Genomic DNA, 13517 nt, shown 5'->3' with positions numbered 1-13517 from the left:
TGCTGTTGGTTCTTTGCCTATAACTCATACCTCCCTCTTGCCTGTGGCCTTGCAGAGGGTTTTGTTTAAATCAATTAATACAGAATCTAGTAGTCCAGTCAGAGCCTATAATTGCTGGCCTTCTCCCCTTGATTTTTGTGCACTTCCAGTTTCCTCATCTGTGTTGCACTGACATAACTCTTCTCTGTTGTGCTATGTTTCTGGGCATCCAGCCTCTACTATATTCAGTGGTGAAGTTTCTGTGATCTGTGTGGATCCCCATATTGTATGCTATACGGGTCCTACAAATGTATTCATATTTCTCTTTTTGTTTTTATAAAACTTTGGTGGGTGGGGAGTTCAAATTCTGAAAAGCTTTAAATAAGAGCTCAGAATAAATAATTCAAATGGAACATTAAATGAAAAATTCATTTCATTTAGTTCAGAATGTGCTTTTTCTTGTTGGATCTTGAATTTCCTTGGTACAACATGAGAGCAACTCTTTATACAGCACACAAAATATGCAGTTACAGATAGGTAGCTGTGTTGGTCTGCCATAGTCAAAATAAAAAAATTCCTTCCAGTAGCACCTTAAAGACCAACTGAGTTAGTTCTTGGTATGAGCTTTCGTGTGCATGCACACTTCTTCAGGTCTGAAGAAGTGTGCATGCACACGAAAGCTCATACCAAGAACTAACTCAGTTGGTCTTTAAGGTGCTACTGGAAGGAATTTTTTTATTTTGACAAAATATACAGATAGACAGCACTTTAATACTTGTCTTATGCTTAGCATAATCATATTGATTTCCTGATTTCATTCCTTGGGGTATCAATATTGATTATACATTTTGTTAAATAAAATAAACTAGTGTATGCTGTTTGTTTTTATCTGCATCTAAGCAACTTACCTCTCCATCAAGAATTGATGTATTTTTGTGTCTTAAGAGTTTGAGATGAAATCTTGCTAGATGACTTTTAGCAAGTCTCTATTATCTTTGTATCAGCTTCCTATCTGCAATATGTAGGAATATTATTGCTGGCTTGTCTTACAGAAATATGTTGTAAAGAATGCTCAGTCCTTTGCTACATGCCGTGGGGGTGTACGGGAACTACCAAACAACATTCCTCCTCTCTCATTGTATAGTATGGGGTCTGTTTGTGTTTGTAGAAATGTGACAGTGACATCATGTTAGTGTTTTACAGGTCTGCTTAATTGGCTGCCACTTGTAGGGGCAGGGAAAACATGAATGTGATGTCATCTCACACTTTTTCCATCTGCACATTATGGGGGAGACATGAATACGTTCTCTTTAAGACATTTATGTACAAGCACCAAACCAGGAGATTCCTGAAGTCACCCCTCCCCTCCCAAATCTGCAGTAAAACTGGGTTGTCTCTTGTTATCTTCATGCTTTCTGGTTGGAAGTAGCAGGTAATGGTTGAATCGTGAAGCTGGATTATATCTTTTGTAATTCAACAGATATTACTAGGGTATTTTGAGTATCCTTTTCTCACGTTAAATCTACTTCATTAAGAGGAGATAGAGCCTTCTGTAGTGAGATATTTCTGATAATGAAATGCATTGATTGCTGTAACATGAGTGTGTAGCTGCAGAGCAGCATTATTTTGTCCGTTGGGAGATAAGACTGCTTCCTTAGTATTGCCCTCCTGCAATGTCTTTTTATTGTTTATATGTAGGAGGGGTGAATGTAATTTCAGAATTTACAATCTTTCCAGGCACAATAACTACCTGAAGGTCATTTCTGATAAGGTTAGAAAATTAAGAAATCATTTTATAAAATTGGCTTTTTTCATGGTTTATGAACAAAGCAGTATTGAAGTGTTGGAAGTGAAACAAAATGGTTTTGCACTGTGCATTAGAATATGTTTGAACGATTGCTAGGTATGAGGCAGGCTATATTGCTATCATCTGCATAGGAAGTTGGTTAGGAATATTGGGATTTAAAAATATGCCTAGAAATATGCTCAGGGAGAGAGTAGGAAATAAATTGCTTTGTTGTGTTAGTTTTGGTACATGATGAATACACAGCCACAACTACTTTGAAGTTGCATACTGATGAATGCTGGAGTTGCAAACAACCTTAACTAAAAGAAAGCTGGGTCTGATTGTTGCTGTACCAGGCTGTCTTCTTATCTGACTTTTTCTGCCTCAAGGATGACTTGCTCTATAAGGCAGAAGGAGCTTGGGAAACTTGGCATGTGGCCTGAGATGGCAGTGGTCCTTCTCAGTTAACAGCCACCAGAGCACTATGCTGTGTTTCCCAGATATTCAACGCAGTGGGGAGTTTGGGTTTGCAACTTTCTCCCACTTATTCTCTTGGCATCTGAAGGCAGCCCTGTTTAGGGAAGTTTTATTCTGTTTTAATGTTCTGTTGAAAGCCAAACAGAGTGGCTGGGGAAACCCAGCCAGTGTAGAAATAATATATTATTATTATTATTAATTTTATTTTATTGATTGGCTGGGAACCACAGAAGGATGCTCTGTTAACTGGAATTAGTCTGTAAGGCAGGCATTGGTCATACTCGTCTGTGGCTTAGGTCCAAGCTATCTGAAAGACCATATTCCCTCATATAAACCAGCTTCGGTTCTGAGATTCAGGAGAGGCCCTTCTCTCAGTCCTGCCATTCTCACAAACATGCTTTGTAGGGGCATGGGAGAGTTGTATTGGCTGGGCATAATTATATGAAAATCGAATGTGTGAGAATTTTCTGTATGTATCTTCATAAACCTACAATGATATCTATTTCTTTGGAATTTATTTTTTATTATGAAGAAAAGTCTCTCTGTTCCTTTGATGTGCAGTGTAGAGAAGCAGTAGGTGACTGTAAAACAAGTTCACATTGCTAATGAATCAAATAACTTTCCTCCCTCCTTTCAAGTGTTATCATTCCACAGCTTCTATAAAACTGTGTTTTGACCCAGATGCTATGATTTATTGGGCTTTCCCCCCCTTAAATTTAACTAGTCCTAGACTGATGTCGCTCTATGAAAGACTGGAAAGAGAAGGTGCACCAGGCTGCAGAGAATTCTGGCTGGAGTATAAGGTTGCTATCCTACCTACAAACTTCCCTTGCTCCTGGATTGCAGCTAAGAATATCTACTACTATACCCATGGCATTGGTGTTGGCTCAAAACTGCTAATAGGAACTGGTCAACAAAAACCGGGAAAACCACATATCAGCCACCCTCAGACATAAAGTTGAAAAAAGTACACGGGGAAGACAAGTAGAGCAAAAGAGTGCTTGCTCTGGCAGCACATGTACTGAAAGTGGAACGATACAGGGATTAGCACGTCTTCTGTCGTCCCCTTCTCCTTGTGCCTTCCACCTTTCCCAACATCAGGGTCTTTTCCAGGGAGTCTTATTGGAGCCTCAACTTCACAATCTGTCCTTCCAGTGAGCACTCAGGGCTGATTTCCTTAAGAATGGATAGGTTTGATCTTCTTGCAGTCCATGGGACTCTCAAGAGTCTCCTGCAGCACCATAATTCAAAAGCATCAATTCTTTGGCAGTCAGCCTTCTTTATGGTCCAGCTCTCACTTCCATACATCACTACTGGGAAAACCAGTTAGCACATTAGCACAATTAGAGCAGCAGAAACTCACCTATGGAGGAGGGAGTCCACATGATGTTGGACTCTTGATTCCCATCAACCCCAGCCAGAACAGCCAATGGTCAGAGATGATGGCAGTTGTAATCCAACAACATCCAGAGGGCAATGCTGATGCAGGAAGCTCATCCACTTAGCACCCAGTTGTGTGGTATCCATTGTCTCTTGGAGGGCTTGCCGGTTGTGGAAGTCAAGGGCCCAGAGGGAAAAGAAAGAAGAAAAGACCTGGAAAAATTGCCTCTTAAAGTCTCCTGAACATGAACACCCTTCTTCTCTTATTATCAGCTGAGCTGCCTGCTGTATCCACCATGAGAAATATGTAATAGAAACTAGCACTAAGATCTCTGCAGATTATTTGACTTAACATTTTCGTCCCTCATATGGGCCAGTGCATCAACGATCCCTGGCGTGTATCCCTGCTAGGAACACACCCTTTGAAAATTTATTGATCTAAGAAGATCCCAAGGCAACTGAGCAAGAGATGCCTGCGATGGTGGGAGTGGTAGAGGCCTTTGACAAGCAGCTTCACTTGATTGTTTCATGGGAAGAAGCTTGTGTAATCCAAGTGTGTGGCTGGGTCTTAATTAACAAAGACTGCTGTGTCTCCCCAGGTTTTCAGCTGGCAGAGAGCAGAAGGACTCCGGCTACTTCCTGGCTGCTTTTTAGCTTCTTGTTTGGACAAGAAGGATGGGTCCTTAGGATGGGTGGTGGATGCACCACCATTTTTTCCCCATTTAGTATCCATCTCATGAAAATGTACCTTTCTGTAGAGGAAGATTATGCACTTTCTACTGATCTAAAGGGGATATGTCAGAGAGATTTTGGATGCAAGCTGATGGTAGGCCAGGCAACCATGAAATCCCAGAACCAGTACTACTATGACAAGTGGGAAGAAAGGCAGGTTCATTTGCCTGTAAAGTTGTGGGGATTTTTGCTTCCTGCGCATCTTTCATTAAAAAAAGTTCTTAGACCTTATGGCTATGAAGAAGTGTAGCGTGACCCAGGACCACCTACAAGTTTTATACTGTTTTACAACTTAATGTACTGTGTCCATACCTTTTTTAGTTTTGGGAGTTTTATTTCCCCCCCTATTGTATTGGATGTTGTGTTGTAATAGTGTTTGCTTTCTTGGGAGGATAATATCTAGAAAGGCAGCTTATAATGCTTGAAATAAAACAAATGAAAATAAAAACCCCAGAGCTAACAGGCTTTTGCTATTTTGCAGTACGAATCAGTGGTATCCTTGGGATTTGGTGAATCTGAAAAGGTACCCAGCTGACCAAACTAGTCTGTCTATCTTTATGGACTTGCCACACTCTTTGACAGATTTTTTTAAAAAATTATTATTATTATTATTTCTTTCTGGCAGAGTTGTTTGCCTGTATTATCTAACTTATTGGTATCATTTACCAGTTATAATATTGCTGATAACCTATTTCTTGGTTTCCTCTGTATGTCTGTCTGCCAGTGACTAAAAATAGCCCTGGCTCCAATTACTTGTAGACAGTTGTTGAATCTAAGACTTTTTTCTTTTCTTAGGCCGTGTGCCATTAAGTTGTTGTTAATCTTGGGGCCATTTTTAGTTAGATCATAACATGAACCCCATGACTGATATTTTTAAGGTTGTTTCTACAAAATCATTTCTACATATTTTCTACTATATATTTAAAGTTTTGTATTGTATAGATTGCAATTTCTGGTGAATAGATTAATAAGAGCTTAGCTCTAGACTACTGGATACTATTGATGGTATATTAAGTGCAACAGACTCACTAATTAATGCATATGGGCAGATACATATGGAGTGAACGTTTTAAAAATCTGTGCTGTACCTAAGAGGTAGAGGAGTTAATGCAAGCGAATGTGTTCTTGATTTGATAGTGAAGGAGCAAAGAGCCAACTTCACTAGTCTACTCTAATTCAACTCTTTACAACTTAATAAGCAAATATTCATCAAAAACTGCAGTAGAACCCCTTGCCCTTCAAAATGTATGTTTCTGTTGAATATGTGTTTTCAGAATGGCTTTCCCAAGATGAAATGTTGTTGCTCTGGCTTATTGAGAGCCTGAGACATATTTCAGCTTCTTTTTGGTTTTTCTTGCAAGTTTCCAGTATAATCAGAGTTGGCCTAATAAGTTTTTCTGCCTGGGGTGGAGCAGCAAATGACATTCCTCAACCGATGTCAAGGTACATAGTACCCAAAGTCAAGTTTATTTGGCACCTGAGAGAGAAAACCACACAAGTGCTGTTTCTCCTCTGTGGTAGTAAAATGATCTAATAAATACAATAGCCGGCAATTTTCATGGCTCTTCCTGATGGTAGTAGGACTGGCCCTAATTATCATTCACAGGAATGTATCTAACAAAGTACTGTAGACAGCTGTATTTTCTAGACAGAGAACCATGCACAAATATGCCTGTTCTAAAGGCATTGTCATCATGATACTCTGAGTTGTTGCTACAGCAGCAGTTAACTCTGTGATAAAGTACTTGACTGCTAAAATAACTTTCCCCATCTTGTACCTACCTGTGCAGTATTTTGGGTCATTAGTGCTGTGTCAGCAGCAGTCATTTTTACTTATTTCACAATATTTATATACCTCAAAGTGGTTTACAAAAAGAGCAAACAATGAAATGATCAGTAAGATAGATAAGATAATTTATTGTGGTCAAAGACCAGCTCTGAAATTATCAGTTAAAAATCAGTATTGAAAACTTTTTTAAAAAAAAATATCTATAATCAACAGGAAGCTTAATAGAATAAAACATATGAAAGCTTGGCTAGGCTTCCCTAAACATAAATGTTTTTACCAGGCACGAAAGACACTGTGGTCACCTACCAAAGCTGTCCTATGGCACAGGTGCTGGTGGAGAAATTTGCATGTTTCATTCAAGGCCTTCTGGGGGGCCATGGAATCCCAAGTACTTACTTTGACACAATCCTACATGTACGTAGGATTATAGTAGTGATACAGCTGATCACCATACTTACATTCTTCTACTTTACATACAAAGCCCTAAGTAGCTACAGACCACAGTTACTTGACAAACTGTGTAAGGCCACTATAATCTGCTAATGGAGCCCAAGTCAGTTTTACCATGGTCTGATGGTTATCTCCATGGAGTCAGGCTTTTTCACTGGTGGCACCAGTGTTGTGGAATTCCCTCCTTGCTGAAATACAAGATGCCCCATCAATGTTGGCCTTCTAGTGGCTCCTGGAGACACACTCATTTAGACAAGCATTCCCCCCAACCGCACTTTGGGTTTTATTTTTTGTTTTGTAAACTTTGGTCAATTCAGTTGTTTGGTTAATTCAGTGGAATTGACTGAAAACAAAACTGAAAACAAATAAGTGTCTGATTTCCTTAATAAATATCTTATTACAGAAGCGAATAGTTTTACCTTCCCCTGTAACTTGTGGCGGACTATCTTGCTTGATATAGCCGTTTGGAAATAGTTACCCATACAAGCACCTTTCTGTACTGCACCAAATTTTTTGTGGTTTTGTGATACATTATAGCCTGGATTGAATAGGCTGGCCTATCGTGGGGTGGTTGATTGCACAGTACTTGCAAACAGAGGGTTGGGGTAAATATTGGTCCTTTCCACTATTATGCCAAAGCTGTATTATAGAATCAATTATGTTTTATACTGACAGTGTTAAGTTATACTAGCAGCTATTTTCACATTTGTTTGGGAGAAGGATACTCTGTCCTACTGGTAAGAAATATCCCCCACTGTTTCTAATTAAGTGAAATGTAAGCTATGGATCTTTCAGGATAGGATTTCTATGATCAAATGTGAAGACTGCCTATTTAGTACTAGCATTTTCTTGATCATGCCTAATTGTTTTTAGTGTAGTCATTGTTTACTTACCGGTACATACCACATTTCCCCCGATTTGTGCTCAAAAGTGATTTACAAAAAAAAAGCTAACAATAATACAGTATCCATAATCCATAATTAAAATTATAATATCACTACAACACTAAAAGTTTAATAATTAACAATTTGTTTAAAATATATCAAATAAAATTAAGTATGCACAAAGCTTACAAAAAGGCTAGTTTATACAAATACTCCTAGAACTAATTACAGTAAGTTGTGTGGTGCCAGTGTGGTGTAGTGGTTAAGAGCAGTAGTCTCGTAATCTGGGGAACTGGGTTCGCGTCTCCGCTCCTCCACATGCAGCTGCTGGGTGACCTTGGGCCAGTCACACTTCTTTGAAGTCTCTCAGCCCCACTCACCTCACAGAGTGTTTGTTGTGGGGGAGGAAGGGAAAGGAGAATGTTAGCCGCTTTGAGACTCCTTAAAGGGAGTGAAAGGCGGGATATCAAATCCAAACTCTTCTTCCTCTTCTTCTTCTAACTAGTAATCCCCCCTCCCTTTTGCATCTAGACTGAAAAGGCACTTTCACAGTTCTTCTGTCAGCAGCTTCCTTATGAAGACTCCTGGAGCAGGAGGAAGCAACTATCCTCTGATGGCAAACATAATCACCCTCTCCCTGCTGCATGAAGTACATATTTATACATTGATATGGGATGCGTTGCCATCCTCTCCTTTGTCTAGGAGAGAGAATAACAACGGGTTTTGTTTTTAAGAGTGAATTGCGCCATTAACTTTATGACATTCAAGTCTCCTGTTCCTTTTTAGAAAGATTTATGCTTATCCGGTAAGCTTGAGTTGTCATTTTTTTCCTTGTGCCATTGTTTTGAATTGAAATTCTACCCTTCAGGTTGAATAGATTCTTTGTTTTATGGTGCATAAAGTTACTGGAAGGATCAGTAAATAACTAGATCCCTGCTCTTAGCCTGACCACCTGCAGTTGTAGGTCTAACACAGGCCTTTCCTTGTGGCAGCCTGTCACTTTAAGATCACCCAGTCTCTATCTAGACCTCCATCATCTGCAAGTGGGCAAGTCATGACTCCCTTCAGCCTCTGTTTAATACACAAACTGCAGAATGGGTTAAGTTGTGACAGAGAGATGACAAATCCACATAGCCCATCTTCCACTTTCCAAAAGGTGTCAAGCCCTGTCCCTAACTAAGCATCACTCATAAATCGAGGCCACCATGGGTCAATGGTTGAAAACTGACTGTTGCCTATTATTCAGTTTCCCTCTTCTTCCAGCTGACTGTCGATGTTTATCCACTACACATGAGATGACTCAAAGCCTGTTTGTAAGTAGCTGCTATAAGATAGACTTGAACTAAACCCTTTACTTTCTTGAACACTTTACCGAAACACATTCTGCCTCTTCCATTTGTCCTCTTGCTTTTTATTCTTAATAAACTTAATAAAACTGGCTGTTTGGGACTTGATTGCATTTCTGCCAGACTGAAAGGATTTTCCCTTTACAGTGGTACCTCTAGTTGTGGACTTAAGCTGTTTGCACCCCGAAAAGTCTGCAACTAGAGTGCCCCTTCTGCGCATGTGCGTGGCATGATCAAGTGCTTCTGCATGTGCCCGAAGCCCACAGATAGCTCCTGCGCTGGCGTCGAACCTGGAAGTAAACACTTCCAGGTTTGCCATGTTCATAAGTTGAAAGTCCGTAACAAGAGCGGAACGCGATATGAGGTATGACTACATGCATAGACCATTTAGTCCATTCTACTTGCAGTATAAGTGGGGTTTGATCGAGAAAAGCAAGCTATCATTGGCTACTGTGAAGTCCAAATAAGCTGAATGCTCCCTCTGTTAACCCTCATAAGTATTTGCCTTGTACCTGCTGGTCTCACTTCCATTTGGAGTAGAGGGAATATGGTGGCAGTCTATCTGAGGTTCCCTTGCATGGTTGAACTACCTAGACTGGCAGTTGTGGAAGGAACAAAGTCAAAGGTCCCCCTTCCATTACAGTAGGTAGTGTAATTTCAGCTGCTTTTTTATCCTTTCATTGTGAAGAACAAGTATACATGGTCTGTTTTGACTTGCATCTTAAAAATAAACGTTATATGGAAACAACATGTTGTACAAGTTGCACTCTTGATATTTGTTTACAATGATGAAAATCTGTTATATTGTGACAAAACTGAAGTGCATCAGATTAAAACCAGGGTCAAAGTTAGGATGTGAACTCAAATGCAAGATTTTAGTGTATTGATATAAATCTTAATTTTGCAGCAAGGTTATCTTGTCATAGCACAAGTTGAAATGCACATGTGCTTTTCTGGTTTCTCCTATTTTAATTGCATCATAAAACATGCAACATGATCCACATAAAGCTAAAATGTTCTGAAGTAGTTGCAGTTATTGTAGAAGTGTTCATCAATTATTTAAGTCCATTAAAATCCGGAAGAAGATATTGTCCTGTGTACTAATGGGAAAGCCTATTGTATATGTTTCTATATAGTAATCGTCAGGCTGGTCCATTGTATCATTTTCCAATGGCTTGTGGGAGAGGACAATGAGATGAGGGCATCAGAGTCTGATTCATTGGGTTGTAGGTGCACAAGCCCCCTCTTCTCCCCTGGTTTTGTGTTATGAGATAGGGTTCCAAGGACTAGTTAACTTTCCATGCTATCAGCAGAGTCATATGAAAGAATCATGACAATTGCATTCCAAGTTTCTTTCCTTCCTCCAAAGTAGAGGACCGAAAGTGACAAGACAGCAGTATTCATGGCTGCTGTTGCTGCTGAGTATGAAAGAGCCAGAAGTTGCACGCCAGGCAGGGCAGAGCCACTATGCCAGCTTTCCTGATGGTGCATCAATGTTGATTACTAGGAGGGAGGGGTAAGGAGGCTGACAGTAAGCTAGCAAAGCAGCTTTGCCCTACTCAGCAAGGTGTTTCCGTCACCAGTATGTGGTGTGGGATCTCCAATACCCAAGCGAACATGCTTCAATGAGATGGCTGCTTGAGAAAAACTGTATTGGCATCATGGTTACTTCTACATGCGATTATTTCCTTCAAATATAGCTGAGCAGGGTGGGAGCAGCTGTAAAACAGCAGTTGACATAAAACTGCTGGTAACCTACGGGTCAGGCCTGGGTTGAGTGCTGGTGGCATGTTTCCAGTTCAGCCGACCTCATCCCTCTCTGTGCAAGGGAAGCCAATTCAAACAGAGCCTAATGAGTATCCTGACAATTGTCTAGGACCATCTACTTATGCCACTGTGCTGTAAACAATGCCTTGATTCTGTGTTACATTGAGTCAGCAAATCCTCCAGAGTTTTGGAATCCTGCTGGCTTTGGTTCTGTCAGGGTCTGTGCAGGAGCTAGCCAGCTGGGTCTACCATATACAACAATAATATAATTAGATCATTAGCTTTTTACAACAGTGGTGTTTATGTAACAACCTACATTTAATTGCATTTTTCCAGGTTCGTACAGAGCATTAAAGGCCAAACATGTCCTGCTGGTATATATATATTGGTCCTCACATTAGTTGACAATTCCTCAGTTGTCATAGTTGTTTGTAACAACCTTAATTTGTTCACTTGTTCCTAGGCTAGAGCAATTTTTAAAATATATATTTCTTGCCTGCCCTCCATCACATTATAAAACAAATAAAAGAGTCACAACCATACTTATTTCCAGTTCCAAAGCAGAATTTAGTAGCTAAGATGACTGGGCTCCTGGAATTTTTCCAATCCTTAGAATTGATGTGCTAACAAATTTCATTAAAAATGTATATATAATCTTATCTGGTTATTAAAAACCAGTGTGTTAGTAGTTTCAAATGTTTAGCTTTGGTGGGGAAGGCGCTATTGTGTGGGGGTGAGCACCATCTTTGGCGTTCAGTACAGTAATAGTAACTTTTGCCATTTTTAGAGACATATGCAGCATGCTTTGAATGCAGTGCCATTGTGGCACTAGAAAATACCTGCAGGAGGTGATTAGAGGCCACATGAGAGAACATTCAAGTGGTATAATTCCTGTACTAAGTTGGGGGAATCTCATGTAAATGGTTTTTCTCCCTCTGCGTGCAGTAATTACCTTAGTCTGGTTTTACTCCATCTGTCCTGATTTGCTGTTTATAAATGGGTTTCATTCCAATATTTCTGTTGCTCTAGCTTTTTTTCTTTCTTTCTTAATATTTGTTTGCTTAGTGGTGTAGTATTTGCTTTTGTATCTGTTTTACATATGGGACTATGCAATCTCCCTTAAAAATAAAGCAAACTGCCACCCCCATCTCATTATATCTTTAGTAGTCAATTCCTGCAGATTTGATACTTGGGGGGAGGGGGGCGGGGAAAGTTGTGATTATCAAGGAAGCAGAGTATGTAGCCAAGTAAATGTGTTGGGCTCTGGGAAGTAGCTGAGGAGGACATAACAGGCCCAATACGCTGGGGTCACAGCACCTTTGTCCAGCTAGGAAGCTTTGTTCTTTCAGCTGTGTCCTTTGTTTCCGCCTCATTTTTTTCATATGTGAACAGCTTTCATTGACATATACAAAATAAATGGACTCCAGTAGACAAGTCTGGAGGGAAGAATCTACTTCCTGCTGAAGAAACCACAGTTGTAACCACAGTTGTCAGTGGCAAGTTTTAAGCTGCATGCAAATGGTGTTCCCATGTGTGGCACTGTCTTGCATATACATGATTTGATGATATTCAGCCCTTTGGGAATAATGAAGCATTGCAGTTTGGGGTACCATAGTATATAGTGGTGAGGAAGAAGCCTGTCCTACCCTATTTGCTGCTAGCTGGCTCAGGTTCCACTGACAAGGGCTTTGCAGTGGTGCACAGAGGGACCCTGTTGTCCTGCTTACAGGTGTGTGTGATGTGGCAATGGTGTCCAAACTTTTTTCAAAGAGGGCCAGATTTGATGAAGTGAAGGGCCATGAGGGCCAACCAAAGTTAACCTTTTTTAAGGATTGAAGTTCTTGAGGGTTTTTTAGGATTGAAGTTGTTGAGAGGTTTTTTTAGGATTTTACCCCAGGAAGTAAACTGCCACGGGGGCCGGATTAAACTGACTGGCAGGCAAGATTAGGCCCCTGAAACAGATTTTGGACACGCTTGCTTTATGGCTGTCATAATGATTGGTATTTAGCAAGTTACACAGTACAGTGGTACCTCGGGTTAAGTACTTAATTCGTTCTGGAGGTCTGTACTTAACCTGAAACTGTTCTTAACCTGAGGCACCACTTTAGCTAATGGGGCCTCCTGCTGCTGCTGCATTGCCGGAGCCCGATTTCTGTTCTTATCCTGAAGCAAAGTTCTTAATCTGAAGCACTATTTCTGGGTTAGCGGAGTCTGTAACCTGAAGCATATGTAACCACTGTAATGTCTTGCCTTAGTCCTAGCTCCCTAAAGTTATCCAGAACCTCCCAACGGTTCCCAACACTGGTTTTGGTGGATTGCTTCTGTGTAAATCAAACTTCATCTTTTTTAGAATATATTCACAAATTATTTGGAGGCTTTTGTAGATACAGTACCTTTAAGTAAACATGAGTTTATCATCTATAACCGCTAGAACAGACGTGACTGGTATTCAGCGTGAAGGCTTTCACTTTGTGATCTTTCTGGCTTTTAGCAGTGGAGGTTTTCAGGTGGGTTCTTCAGTGCAACACCTCTAAACTAAGTGACCATATCCAACTTTGAAAAGTTGTTTTTGAGTAGGTATATTATCTGAAGTTTTCAGTGAGGTGAAAGCTCACTTCTCCATGGGAAAGACCATGCTTTTGATACTTAATATCACCAAGATATCAGAATGACAGTGTTACTGTATTTTACTGACAGTTACTTAAAGCCTGTCTTCACATAGAATATTTGAATTACATATCAGTACGTTTATTTTGCCTTTTGAGTAACTTTAAGGGTATGAATAAGGAGACTTCCAGTTTGTGCTGTACTAGCATTGAGCAGCCTGCCAAAGAGATCCTCATTTTATTCTCCTATCCTCCTACACAATAAAACAAGCTTAAGTTTTTCCAAATTAGGAAATTTCATGACTCACACACTTTCACTGT

The 13517-nt window shown here is 40.1% G+C and overlaps 1 protein-coding gene across 5 annotated transcripts in view; it reads left to right on the top strand.

The window, feature by feature from the left end:
- The window catches only part of MARK1 (microtubule affinity regulating kinase 1), a 71304-nt gene that overhangs the window by 9950 nt on the left and 47837 nt on the right, over positions 1–13517 (top strand). The window lies entirely within an intron of this gene.

Source organism: Podarcis liolepis (genome assembly GCF_965112155.1).
Source record: "Podarcis liolepis genome assembly, chromosome: 3".
NCBI lineage: Eukaryota > Metazoa > Chordata > Lepidosauria > Squamata > Lacertidae > Podarcis > Podarcis liolepis.
Note: the sequence above shows the minus strand (reverse complement) of the source record. Positions and strands in the feature narration are given on the sequence as shown.